Source organism: Nyctereutes procyonoides, unplaced genomic scaffold (assembly GCF_905146905.1).
Source record: "Nyctereutes procyonoides isolate TBG_1078 unplaced genomic scaffold, NYPRO_anot_genome, whole genome shotgun sequence".
NCBI classification, from domain to species: Eukaryota; Metazoa; Chordata; class Mammalia; order Carnivora; family Canidae; genus Nyctereutes; species Nyctereutes procyonoides.
This window is the reverse complement of record NW_026575140.1, coordinates 55,833,611-55,848,099: the sequence shown is the minus strand read 5'-3', so window position 1 is coordinate 55,848,099 and position 14,489 is coordinate 55,833,611. Positions and strand designations below refer to the sequence as shown.

At 54.4% G+C, this 14,489-nt stretch overlaps 1 protein-coding gene across 4 annotated transcripts in view; it reads left to right on the top strand.

The window, feature by feature from the left end:
* The window catches only part of NTN1 (netrin 1), a 188,130-nt gene that overhangs the window by 107,948 nt on the left and 65,693 nt on the right, over positions 1 to 14,489 (top strand). The window lies entirely within an intron of this gene.

Here is a 14,489-nt window from a genome sequence, read left to right as displayed (position 1 = left end):
GACGGGAGTGGGGCGGGGAGTCATTCAGGGAGTGGGAGGCAGGGGGCACAGGTCTTGACTTGGCAGACGTTCCTGGGACCCTGTGTCCTAGGTCCCGGGGGGTAGAGCAGGGGACGATGGGGACGCAAAAATAAATCCCTGCTCTCAGGAGCTTCCGTTCTGGATTGGGGGAGTCAGGGCACTAGATGAGAGTGTGTGTGAAGTCTGTGTCCACTGTAAGATGACACGACAGGCCAAACTCCTAGAAGCCACTACAGATGGAGCAGGGGCCTGGGAGGGCCGGCCGTGAGCTTGGGGTGCTGGGGGGAGTGGCCAGGGCAGGCCCCCCAGGGCAGGGACCGTGAGCACTGAGCCACTGGTGAGCTGTGGCTGTCTGGAGTGGGTTGCTGGTGGCCACGGATTTATAGGGTGCCCCTCTTCCCTGTGGTGTGACTTCCAGGAGGGCCGGAGCAGAGGGGAGAGGAGGTGGTCGTGCCCATGAAGGGGAGCCCTCCCAGCCCCCTGGGGTCCCTGGCTGACTTGTTCAGGTAGATGCTGGTGGACCCGAGCTGGTGGCAGATGCTCAACCACTGAGCCACCCAGCTGCCTCTTTGGCATCGTTCTTGACTCTGGTCTCGGTGGTGTCGTTCTGGAAAGGAAAGATGGTCACAGTGAGAGTCCCTTAAATAAAGCCACGCCGGGCCAGGGCTGGAACAGTCGCACCTTAAACCTTGGGGGCCTTAGAGATGCACTGGCCCCACAGGTACTGAGTCTCAGGAGGCCCAGGGTCACCCCTGCAGTGACCCCATCTGTGCCATTCCTCTGGGATGAGCATCCTGAGCATGTTGCTGTGTGCTTTTGAATCTGTCTGCCTGTGAGGGACCCAGCCTCGTGTCCCCTGCATGCAGGAGACTTTCCGGGCACCTGTGTGGTCACAATGATGGCAGTAACTTTGGTCACTGGCTCCATGTTCGCTGCTGGGACATATGGACATCATGATGCCCCCTTTCTCCCTGTTTCCAGGTTAGGGAACCAAGGCATAGAGAGGTTTGTGGGCACAGCCAAGGTCAAGTACACCATGCTCGTGTGACAGGTGGGATTTGAACATAGGCACCTGGCTTGAGACTCACCTTCTTCACCAAGTTCTCCAAGCCTTATCTCATCTGATCGGGGGTGCTCCTAATTCCTGCTCCTTGATGGACAGGCCGAGCGGCCGCGTGCTGAGGCTGCGTCGCACAGGTGCCAGCTCTCAGCAGGGCCCCGAAGCCGGCTTCAGCGTCTCCCTCCTGCCTCAGTGGTGTTTGCTAGTGAAGCAGCCGTGAAACCTCGTCCCCTGGCCCAACTGCAGCCGTAATGGATCCCGTGATGGCAGCTTGTTTGCATTTGTGGAGTTAATTGGTTTTCCAGACAGAACCACAGACCAGCGTGTCCCTGCCTCTTGCCCAGCGTGCACTCCCACCCCCGGGGGGCCTGACGGCCAGCCGCCCAGCCCAGCCTTCCCGGGTCCCAGGGCGGGCCAGGGGGTGGGGGCGGAATGAAGCGACTCCTGACCACGACAGGACATGAGAGGCAGGGCAGCTCGCAGTGAGGACGGTGGTGCCCCCCCCCCCCAGGCCGGCCCGACTCCTGGCTCCCCGGCTGGGGCAGGCGCATGAAATCCGAACTCTGGAGGGAAATTTACTGCACAATAAAGAAAGAATGGCCTGCTTTGGGGACAATTAAAGCCACATTACTGTGGAATTATGAAGGGCGCCCAGGGAATTAGGCAAATCCAAAGCAGCCAGAAGCACCAAGGCCAAGAAATGTGGGGCGTTCACACGTGGCGCCCCCTCCACTATCCCCCCTCCCCCTCCCCCAGTCCTTGTACAAGGAACCTATCTGATTCCCAAACTCCCTAATTTTAGGGCAAGAGAAAAGCATTTCCAAAGACTTCACCTGAGGGTAGTGTGGTTGTAAAACGACCCCTGTCCAGCTCCACTTGTGCCTTAAATAGTTCTGTTCTGGTTTCAAAGCCATCCGAGTCACCGTGGAGGTCCAGAGGGGAGGGCTGAGACTCACCGTTTGCAGCCGGGAGCCGAGGAAGGTGCCAGAAGACATGGAGCCAGAGCCGAGCAGGGGCCAGGTGGGCTCCGCCCAGGGCCTCGACGTCCTCGCCTAGAGAATGGGCTGCTTGTGAGGCTGTCCAACGGACAAAGCATATGAAATCAAGCCTCCTTATTCTCCATCTCTTTTATTTTATGGCCTCTTCTGGTGGAGATGAGAGGAAAAGCCATACAGCATGAGGCATTAGGAGGAGTGAATGTGGAGCTTCATCCCTGCCTCCTGTCCCCCCCTTTGCGGAGAGGATGGGGACGATGACATGCTTCTGTGGTCACTAGCTGGCTTCAGGGGCCGGGATACCCTTCCAGAGGCCTCTGCACCTTTCACGCACATCCCTCACTCCCAGACCATGGCACACCTTGCCTGGCCAGCCATGGCTCACGGGTGGGAAGCAGCTGAGTGAGGTCCAACCTCAGGAGAGATTGTGGTGTCTGGCACTCACCTGGGGGCACTGACCTGGCCCCCGGCAGGTCAGCTGTCCCTGTGGTCCTGTGGGTCCAGGTGGCCAAGAGGCACCTGCTCCATCCATGAGGACTGCCTCCTGGCCTCTGCTCCCACCGCTTGCACACGTTCTCCTTCAGACCAAGGCCGGCACTTGCCATGTCCTCTCTTCTGTAGAACTGCAAGTCCGTCACATCTCTGTATTCCTCAGGCTTTAGAAGGAAGTCTCTGTCGCATCGGGGTGAGGTCTCAGGTAGGAGAGAGTCGTGCGTACCAAACCTGGGCATGCAGTTCTGGAGCAAGCAGCAAAGTGAGTGTAGCCGTCTCCTGCAGCCGGGTTGGAGACCTCAGGCGTCTTTTTTTTTTTTTTTTTTTTAAGACTTTGTTTATTTGTTTGAGAGAGAGTGCTTGAGCACAAGCAGGGAGAGGGGCAGAGGGAGAGGGAGAAGCAGGCTCCCCCCTGAGTAGGGAGCCCGACCAGAGGCTCCGTCCCAGGACCCTGAGATCATGACCTGAGCTGAAGGCAGATGCTTCACCAACTGAGCCACCCAGGGGTCTTTAGACATATCTAGTGACCCTCAGCAGCCCTGCCATCTGGGTGCAGAGACAGAGCTCCGTGACAGAGTCTCTCTGGTTGTTAGAGAGGGAGGTGTTGAGCCCTGCCATTGGCACTCTGAACAATTTGGAGAAAGAGGGTAAAGGGGTTGTTCAGGAAAGGACCCTTCTCTTTCCCACAAGGCCCAGTCCCTTGTTTGGTTCTTACCTGGGAGCTTCAGCCTGACAGAGCCAGCAAGCCACTGGGGAGGTTCAGCATCCTAAATCCAGGGGAGATGTTCAAAGTGCTCAGCAGCCAGTACTTCCTGGCACCAACCATCATGGAGCTTCCAGCCACACATGACTGTGTTGGGCCATTTCTATGAAAGATCCGTCTGCCCTAAAGCCTTTGGAAACCCTGAAAGAGTGGCTGCTTTGTTTTATTTTGTTTTTTTAGCTAAGCCCCCTCCATCCCACTGTCACTGCACTGGTCTGAAAGCCCTGGCGGAGGATGCTTGGCGGCAGAGGCATCATCTGCCGGTGAGGAGGAGGTGACAGCAGTTCCCAGGGCCATTTCCCCCTAGATAACTAGGACATCATTCCAGAAGGACCATAGGGTTTGTTTTCTGCAGATAAATCCCCCACATTCGCCTCCTTCCGCGGTCTCCTTCAGACATGCACTCCCACCCCCAAGGACACAGAGTCAGCCACCGACTGGAAGGTTTCTCAGGACACCCCTTCTACCAATGTGTGTTTAAGAATGGTGGCCAAGGGCAGCCTGGGTGGCTCAGTGGTTTAGTGCCGCCTTCAGCCCAGGGCCTGATCCTGGAGACCCGGGATCGAGTCCCATGTCGGGCTCCCTGCATGGAGCCTGCTTCTCCCTCTGCCTGTGTCTCTGCCTCTCTATCTCTCTCTCTCTGTCTCTCATGAATAAATAAATAAAATCTTAAAAAAAAAAAAAAAAAAAGAATGATGGCCAAACTGGTCCTAGCCTCAAACCTGGAAGGATCTCCCAGCCCAGAGGCGGAACAGTGTCTCCTCCACGGGTGAGGTTGCCAGCCTCCTCCTGCCTCCTCCTCAGAGCTAGAATCTCCTGTACTATGTCTCTCTACTCGGATCACTCTCTTTGGGGGGTTCCCCCCTATTCTTGGCCAGTTAGAATCTGTCATTCCTTGTCATTCCCTCTGTTCTGTGGTTGGCCACCTGCATTCTTCAGTGACATAATGCTTAATCAGAGCCTTTAAATTGTGGCCTCATGAACACTTTGCCGGTATCCAAATAAATGATACCTGCTGGTTTGGTTAAGATAATTGGATTCAGGGTTGAGGTGCAGAGTTATTGGTCTGCTGCACTGCAAAGCTTGTCCTGATGGAAGTGGGTAGAGAGTTTGGGTCATTCTGATCATAATTGCCTTCCTTCCCCTGTTTCTCCCTGAATGCAGTGTGGTTCCACGTGAGATCCTCGCACGTGAAATTTTTGGGTGTCCTGGGGAACAGCGAGCCCCCCGGAAAGCCTGATGGGGGGCAGGGAGGTGGCCTGTCCGCTCAGCACCGATGGTGATGTCTATGGCCAGGAGGACGCTTTGGGGGTCATCAGATGGGCCAGGTCTTCCCCTTCTTTCACATCTCTGCGTGGCCTCCCACATGTGACCTCTGTTCTTATGGAGCAGATGCAGAAAGGAAAGTGATTGAGAAAAGGCAGGCTGGCATTGACCAAACAGAAAAGCCCGAGCAGGACTCTTTCCTCCTGCTGCTGCTGGAGCATGGGGACCCCCCCACCCCTCCACCCTCTGGTGGGACTCCACAGTACCCAGAAGATCACAGCTGCCTTTGATTTAAAAAAAAAAAAAAGTCAGTTATGTAAAAGTCACACATTTTAGGCAAAACACACATCTGATGGGGATCTGGAAGGTGCCAGAGATAGGATGGCCTTGCAACCCTTGAGGCACACTTTCGCCAACAAGTCTTTGTTGAAATTCCAACGTAACTGGGCATCCCGGATATTTATTTGCTGAATCTGGCAACCCTTGTGGGTAGAGTGCATTTGGTGTTGACCCGGAGTGACCGCCCCCACCCCCTCCCACTGGGAGCCCAGAGGAAGGAGGGCCTGTCCCTATCCAAGGGCAGGGAGTCCTGTGTGCTGTGTCAGATCCCTGGAGCAGTTTGGGCTGCAGGTTAGGCTGGTCTCCAGAGCTTCCAGCCCGAGTCAGAGCTGAGATAAATAACAGGCCCAGCACAGGGAGGACGCTGCCTGTGTGGGTCAGTGGTGATGGGAATGGGAAAGGTGTCCTGGGAATCCAGTGTTTTTCTGCTGGTGTCATGGGGGCAGACTCCACTGCAAGTCATTAAACCTCCCTCGCTGCCAGCCTCTCCCACGGCCGCTGGAGTCCGGCCTCGCATCTCCAGCCCAGCATGTGCCAGATCCGGTGATGGGACCCATTATGGATGGGAAATGACTCCAGGGAGCCAGGGGCCAGGCTTGGCCGGCACGGCTGGCAAATCAGCCCTCCTGTGTCCGGTTAATAAAGCACAGGGAGTGTGTGCGCCACCTCTGGGGAAGCAGGCTTGGAAGAAAGCCCCTTCCGAGCAGGGTGGACAAGCCACAAGGCAAAGAGGATTTCATGGCAACTGAAGCTGCTGGGGTGGGGGGCAAAGGGAAGAAGCTTTGCTCAGACAACCTAGCTTGACTTCTTTGAAACTTCTTGGCCTTTGGGGATGCGTTCCAGCAGCAGCCAAGGGGGTTTATCAAGCTCCATCCTGCCCAAGGCCATGCCACTCTCGCGTGCTGGAGGTCTGGAAAGAGCCCTGAATTAGGAGTGCCCCTAACTAGTTCCAGGGCCTTGGCAAAGTCTCTATGCCGGTTGGGGCTGCATTTTTCTCATCCCTTCAACAAGAGGGGGAAACTAGGAAAAGTTGAAAGCCTGCACCAGCTCCAAGATCCTGCTTTTTGCCATTGGGGGACAAGAGCCCCTTTCGTTGTTTGGCTGATAGATCTTGTGTGAGGATGGGGTGGGGGTGTTCATACAAGTCCCACTGCAAGGAAGCATCAAGAGCCTCTAGTCTTGGCAACCAGTAGTACCCTTGAGGGCAACAGAGTTTGCATTTTGTAGTCAGTGGGCTGCACCCCCCCAGAAGATTCCAAAGTGGGCCCAGAAGTTTCTGGAACAGGGCAGCGATGAGGTGAGTGGAGCTTGAAGGGGGATTTGGGCAGGAGGGCCGTTGGAGTGGGGAATGCCACACAGTGGGCCAGGGCTAGAGTCCCCCGCTGCCCCAGGGGAGGTGACAGGACAGGGCCCCCTCCGCCCAGCTGCCTGGGGTGGGGCTCTGAAATGGCCTGGGGAGGGAGGATCTGAGGAAGGAGGGCCGCAGACAAAGAATTGATGACTGCTCTGGGTTCACCAAAGCCTCCCCGGCATTTCCTCCACGGAGAGGGGGCCTACCCGCCAGCGGAGAGGAGGATGTTTGTGCAGCAGGAACCCTGAGTTATGTGCGCCTTTAGCGGCAAAGGCCTGGGCAGTGCAAGGAGCTACGGCGTCAAAGCCTGAGGGAGGCACAGCAGCCAAAAAACGGGCAGAGGGAAGAAAACACTCCGATGTTTACAGAGAGAAGTCAGTGGAAAAAGTGACGGCAAGGTCAAGCCAATTCGGGGGGTGGCCCCGCTCAGTGGACCGAGGAGAGGCTGGTGGCCCCAGCAGGCATGGCTGTGCATGGGGGACAGCGGGGCACTGATCCAGGGACTCCTGACCCTGCCTGCCGTCCTGCCCAGCCCCGGCTCCCCCACCACCCGATCAGCCTGACATCGGGGTGCCTGTACCTGTGCCCCTCACCCCAGGATCGCCCGCTCTCCCTGCCTGGCTAGAGTTCACTTTTGGGCTAGGAGACTGGACGAGCCCCACAGACCTCAAATCCGTCCCCCACTCCCCGTCTGTCCTCCAGCAGCCTGAGGGTCTGGCTGGGTGAGGGGACGGCTCCCAGCCGCTCTTTTGTCTCACATCCTTTCCCAAGCCCCACAGGTGTGAAGAGCTTGTTACCCTACTGTTTGTTCAGCCCTACGAGTGGCCTGAAGGACTGTTGACAGAGGGCCTCTTTGTGTGCAGACCCGGCTAAAGCTCTCTAAGCCCTCGGCAAACACAGGCCACTTATCTCCCGGGACTTTATCAGAAACCATCTAAAGCCTGCCCTGGCTGCTGGGAACTCTGGCCTCCTTGACTGTCGCTGTTTGAGGGGGGAATAGTGGGGAGGAAGGACACCCGGTTTCCCACTCCATTTTTATGGCTCATTTTTCTGACCATCCTTGATCCACCTCTTGTAGATTCTGTTTCTGATATCAGAGATAAAGCGTAGGTCTGGGGGGTCAGAGATTCTATTTTCAACTTGGAGCCTTTTTTTTTTTTTAAATCGTGCTGTGGATCTGCAGGCCTTCTGTCTACTGAGAGGAGACACATTAGAGAGACTTGGGGGTGGAGTAGTCGGGGCTCCCCCTCTACCGACCAGTGAGAATGTGGCTTCGGGGTTGGGGGGCTCCAGGGCCCACCAGCCAAGTTCCCCGATGCTAACCAACCACCAAGCCCTCTCCGACCCCTATGTGCCCAAAAGTAGATTCCTTCTGTTCCTCTGCCCAATACCCCGATGAGTGCCCCTGCCACCCCCTCTCCTTCTGGAAGACCCAGGTCACCACGGTCCCGTCATCTGCTCCCCGGCTGAAGAACCCCATCGCCTCCGCCTCAAGCAGGTGGAAGCCACAGGATGCCCAGCTGGGTAGCAGGACAGACCCTCTTGCCCCACTGACAACCTACCTACTGAATCAGAAGTTTTCAGGGCTGGGGCTCAGCCATCTGTGCTTTCATAGGCAATGTGACTTTATGCACCCACGTTTGAGAACCATCACGTGTCAGAGGGCTTGGCAGGGTGGTGAGTTAGTGGCTCCTTGAATTGCCAACCGGAGCTCCAGAGGAGGAAGGGGCATAGTCCTGAGACCTCCCCAGGGCACAACTGTCAACCCTCTAGCAGCTGTGCTTCCCGACTCAGAAGCTGGCACGTCAAAGGGGCTCCATTCACATTTGTTGAAAGAAGAAACAAACCAGTGATCCTCCAGAAGGAGGTCCTGTTGGGGATTCCGGGAGCGAACCAGCCACCCTGGAGAAGGAGGTCCTGATGGGGATGCCAGTGTGGCCCCAAATCCTGCCTTGAGGGGCCACGCCTTCTGTCACATGTCCTTTGGAACCCCAGGGGTTCCCGCAGAACGCCCTGGCTTCACTTGGGCTCTGTCACACCTGGCATGGACTCTTCACTCACTTCTTTTCAGACAAGCGAATTGTCCAGTTCTCCTGGTCATGTCTCGGCGATGCTTTCCAACAGCCTTTAAGTTAAAAGTGACACAAGTCAGCCCTCGGATGATCCCAAACCTGAGGACCTTGACTGGCACCAAGCTGCTCATGCGTGATGATGCTTCGGAGTCTCTTAGCAGTTACCCAATCTATTTGGCTCACCCCGGCCCATCACCGCTTGTAGTGTCTGGCCGGTTGACACCTCTGGTGACGGGCTTTAAGCCCCACATTTGGGGGATAAGCTGACAGTGGCAGGGGCCTGGAGCAGACATGTTCGTGCCAGGTAGCAGCACAGACTCTGTGAGGGGTGTGTGTGTGTTGGGGGTAACCAGGTCCGTCCTGCTCACCGTGGCCTCCGCAGCACCTTGCCTCAGGGCTGGAACACAGTAGCTGCTTGGGCAATATCTGTTGAATGAAAAAACAAATCCCTGAGCTACCACACTTGGCATCAATAAAGTGAATCGATTTTTCCTAAATGTATCTGGGGGTAAGGTTATTGCTTTTGTGCCCAACTCACCTGAAGGGCAGGCATGAGAGGGTCCAGACCCCAGAAATGCTTGGACCAGTCCCACCTCGCTCTGGACCCCCTCCAGGAAGGAGCCCTTGGGGACCCCGCTGTGAATGTCTCCCCCACCCAGTGCAGGCAGGCACCAGGTGTGTGGAGCAGTGACTGCCTGTCCTGGACACCTCAGTTCAAGAAACTGTGATCTGGGCTCAGGCCACAGGCCACAGAGGGCGGAAAGTGTACGATTTATAAACAAGCATCAAACCCCTTTTAAATAAATAGGAAACCAAATAGAGTAGCAATGGAACAGATAAAAGGATATACCAGCTGCCTCGAACTCTTAAAAATAACTCAAAATATTTGCATCATTTGGAAACCAGTCGTCCAAAGAGTAGTTCCTTTCGAAACCAGACCTCTGCCCGCTTCCCGGCCGTGAGCTCTGCCCACCGTCTCCCTGCGGGCTCCCTCTCCGGGGAGTGGCTCATGCCCTGACCCATTTCTTTGGGTTTAGTTCCCTGTCTGCTCACTGATGCCAGCTCTGTGGACAAGCAGCAGCAGCAGCACCTGGGAGCTTTCCAGAATGCAGATTCCCGGGCCCACCCCAGACCTCCTAAAACCAAATCTGCATTTGAACTGACTGCCACCCCCACCCCTGCCCCAGCAGGTGGCATCTGGAGCAGCACTGGCCAGCAGGAATACTTCATCTGCGTCCAGTTGTCTTCTCAGATCCTGACCTGTCCACCGGTCCCCAGAAGGGCTGAGCAGAATCCTCTCCCTGATAGCCCATCCTTACCGCCAGCAGGACACTTGGACATTCCTGCTGGATTTCCTGCACAGCTGCTAGACCGCTGTCCCTCTGGCCTCTGAGGCTGGAGCTCTCTGAGAGCGGGCCTCTGCCCTGTTTGTGCTGTACCCCTGCCCTCAGCCAGCTCCCCATCCGTGCAAAGGCTCCAGCTAGCATCTGCTGAAGGAGCAAAGGTCTGTCACCCCCTGGGCCACGTTTGAATTTGCTCCTTAGAGAATGGCATGTTACAGGCCGCTGTAAAGGGATACAAAAACCTCCCATGGGTGAGACCCTTACAATCTCTCTAACCCAGGCTTTCTCTCACTTGGCCTGGTAACTGCTGTGGGCGGCTGTTCTGCGCCTGGTAGGACATGGAGCAGCATCCCTGGTCTCTGTCCCTTAGATGCCAGGAGCACCAACCCCAGTCATGATGACCAAAGATGTCTATAGACGTTGCCCGCTGTCTGCTTGGGGGGCAACACCCCGCCCACCGCCCCCCACCCAGGGAAGTTGCATACACTTTGCGCACACTAAGTGAATCTGGTGGTCCTACCCAGCAGCCACGGACAAAATCGGCGAAGGAACCGTTGAGGGAGGCAGCACCTGCCTCCAATCTACAGATGCCTGTCATGCCCCAACCTGCCCCTGGGGCCTGGACGTGTAGAGATTTGTTGATAATTGTGGGAGATCTGAGGGCTATGCTTCCCCTGGGACGGGTATCCCAGGACTGGGGACCGGTTTCTTGCATACACAGCCTCCAGCTTGTGGACGATGCACAAGTGGGCCAGTTATTTTGGATAGTTTAGCTGCAGATCTGTAAATCTAAAATTCCTATGCTGGGGGCACCTTGGTGGCTAAGTGGGTTAAGCATCTGCCTTCAGCTCACGTTATGAACTCAGGGTCCTGGGATGGAGCCCTACGTCAAGGCTCTCTGCTTGGTGGGGAGTCTGCTTCTCCCTCTCCCTCTGCTCCTTCCCCTGCTCTTTTGTGCTTTCTTTCTCTCTCTCGCTCTCTCAAATAAATAAAATCCTTTTTAAAAATTAAAAAATAAAATTCCTATTCTGCTAGAGCAATAACGTGGGGTCACCTTCTCAGAAAAACTGCCCTAGGAGAAAAAAATTGAGAGCCATCCCCTGTGCTGGGAGAGCATAGGAGGGCCCGTGGCCCCAGCCCAGAGCTCTGAGGGGGCCCATTGTCAAATGGCCTTGCTGTTCTGCTGAGAGCCCCTGACCCATGTGAAATTTGGAGAACCCAGGGCCAGAGTCCCTGAGAGACAGGGCCAGGATACAGCTTAACAATATCTGCAGGATCCTTTCTGGGCCTGGGATATCCCAGGGGGACAGGGGCAGGTGGCATGGGCATTGGGAGTTAGTTTATCAAGGTCTTTCAGGAGAGGACCAACACCTGTTTTTGGTAAACTCCTTAAACCAATGGATGCAGAATCAGGCTGTATTGTGTGCAAGGTTCTCCTTGAGGTCCTGGGAGGAATCCAGGGCATCCTAGATGTGGATTTTTTCTCCTTAGAGCTCTGTAGTCTACTTGAGCAGATGGAAGATAAATTGGTGAGTTAAAGCAGCAAGACAAGTTTTAAGTAGCTCAAAGCAACAATAAAAGAAATGTCACAAAACTGTGTCTTGTCAGAATGTGGTCTAGGCCCACCACATAATCCTCCATCTATCCTCTCTTTCTGCCCATGCACCCATCCATCCACCCACCCACCCACCTACATACCTATCCACCCATGAATGCATGCATGCATGCATCAATCAGTCCATCCATCCATGCATGTATCCATCCATCCATCTACCCATCCACCCACTCACATACGCACCTAACCATTCATCCATTCAACCATCCACTCATCCATCCATCCATCCACCCATCCAGCCATCCATCTACTCATCCATCCACTCATTCATCCATTCACCCATCCATCCACCCATCCATCCTCCCACCTATTCATCCATTCACCTACTCAGCCATCCATCATCTGTCTTCTTTCTGACTTTCCCACTTTTTCTTTTTTGTACAATGAAAATGTATTAAGATCTGCTCTGGGCTGGAGGATATAAGGGCAAACGCTGCCCTGTACTCCAGAAACCAGCACGGTTCAGGAGAGCATTTATCCTACTTTATCTGAGAGCTTGCTGCCAAGAGCCCTCATCTGCCCCCTCCTTCCACCAGACAGGGAGCCCCTGGACAGTTGAGGAGTCATCATCCATCCCTGTCTGCCTCAGGGCCTATAGCAAAGGGGCTGGCATGTGGCTGGAATACTCAAGTGTGTGGTGACTTGAATTAGACTGGAGGGTGGTGAGGGTTTAGACAACCCAGGTTTGTGGGACAGGTTTGGAAAAACTTAAGGAATGGTGGTGATAGGCATATGTTAAAACAGGACTTAGAGGACCTCTTGACGGGACTGTCTCTGGGGCCCCTTTTCTCATCGAGTTTCAGGATGGGGAGATGGGGGGGTCTCCTGCTCCTACCTCCTTGCCCTGTGTTACGCCCCTGGTTCTGAAACGTAGCCACGCTTGATGTATCCTTGTGGATCCTCATGTGGGAGCTGAAGGAGGGCATGGGGCTTGGGGTCCAGACTGGACCAGCCGTCTCTGGGTGGCTGGGGGCACCCCTGGACAGGATACAGTGCCTGTAGGACTCCCGGCCCTGGCTCATAGACGTTCCTCAGAAGTTCTGCTGTCCCCTGCCCCCTTTTCCCCTGGGCTGACCTCTCTGTTCTCACAAAGCTACCCTTTCCTTCCCGCCTTGAAATCTGATAATGAAACTAATACCCAATATTTTTGCCTCCAAGAGAGGCAGGAGATAAACAGGAAGGCATGAGGGATTAAGGTGTCTTTTTGAGGAAGGGGCTGGGGCCCAGCTGGGAGCGGGGTGACATCTCTGCATGGAGCCGAGGGACCCAGATGGGGGCTGCTTTGCCTGATGCATTTTTCCATTTGTGCAGAGAAAATAAAACACAGAGAAAAGAAAACAAGCCGTAAAATACTTTGCAGAAGCCTGAGCGTGGGCAATTGCCACTTGATGTTCCCTGACAGCTCCAAGAGGAGGCAGGAGGGAGGGGAGCCCTGCCTTTTGATGTTTGGCCTCTGAGCTTTCTTTTGTGTGACCGGTTGTTTGGGAAGAAGTTTTTATTGGTGTAAGGTGCATATGGAAGAGAGATATCACTCGGGGTTCCCCTTGGGGTAGGGAGGGTGGTTGCTGAGCTCCCAGGAGAGGCTCAGAGGCTCAGGCAGCCCCACTGGGGGTTTGGGGGACAGCTGGCACTGTCTTTACAGAGGAGGACACAGGATTAGCATTGGCCTCCAAGAAGGACCAGAAGATGCTGCTAGTGAGGCTTTTCCTGGTGCAAGAGAACCTTGAGGAAGCCAGAGTTGGGTGATCTTCCCGGATCCCTGTCCCTGGGCAGGTGTGCCAGGTCCTGTGACTTCTGAGCCAGCAGGAAAGGTCTAGATTCTGTGCTGTAGTCCCACTGTTCCTTCCAGTGATGTGGGTCCTTTCCTCTGGGGTGGTGGGCCAGGAGCCAGAAGACCTGTGTTCTAGTCCTAGACTCCCATTTATTGCCTTGGTGGTCCTGGGCTGGTAGGTCACTTAACCCTGAGCAGTCCGTAGCATCCTCTTCTGGCTGAGTGAGTCCAAAGGGACAGTGGATGATGTATTCACAATGGTCCCTTGTGCTGATGGAAAGGCAAGGCTGAGCCAGAGGCTGGAGGTGCTGAGGGACCGTTGATGAGGCTTTCAAGAATCATTTTCTGGCCTAATTTGCCTTCTAGTTGCTTCCAGACTCAGATGTGAACTGAACCTTTCCTCTTGTGGTCTCCACAGTGCTCCTGCTAAGCTATGTCCTTTTCTGCTTGTCAACTGAGTGACTAACGGGAATGCCTCTAGCAAGAACAATCTAAAGAAACTTGTAACGTCAGAGAGAAAAATTAAAGAGGCAAATGTATATTTTTTAATCACAAAAAGAGTAAATGAAAAAGAAGCTGGTGCAAATTTGTGCAGCTTGTGTGATAGAAGAGACACATAGTTTTTAAACCCTTCGTATGTAAGAGCATTAGGCATAAGAAAAAAAAACCCACCTTATTTGAAAAGTGGGCAAATGGCATGAACAGGCAATGCACAAAAAAAGAAAGAAAGAAAAAGAAAAAAAAAGAAAAAGACATGAAGAAATGTCCAACCTCACTGGTCATCAAAGACACATAAATTAAAATCATGTGTGTGTGTGTGTGTTCCAGACGAATTGGCAGAGATGAAAAATAAAGAGTACAGATAGCACATGGGTACTGTTGTTTTTTTCAAGGGTGTGGTGTGGCGAGAGGGTAGCTCTCAGATCCCGCTGGAAGGGACTGGAAGCTAGGACTGCCTTTCTCCAGGGCAGTTTGGCAGTCTGGATCCTGAGTTAAATGCATGAGGATCCAAGTTACCCTAGGAACGCTGTCTTGAGAAACCCACAGGGCAACAGCTGTCAGAGAGGAGCACATTTGCGCAAGTCTAAAGGTGTTACCGACATGTTGTTTGTAACAGTGGCAAACCTGAAACAACCTAACTGCTCAGCCCCAGGGAGGTCCTGCTTCGAAATGCACCACTGGAGGGGCACCTGGGTGGCTCCGTGGTTGTGCTTCTGCCTTTGGCTCAGGGCGTGATCCTGGGGTCCTGGGATTGAGTTCTGCATTGGGCTCCCCACAGGGAGTCTGGTTCTCCCTCTGCCTGTGTCTCTGCCTCTCTGTGTATCTCTCATGAATAAATAAATAAAATCTTAAAAAAAAAAAAAAAAGAAATGCACCCACTAGGGCTTCCAAAGAGCCCCT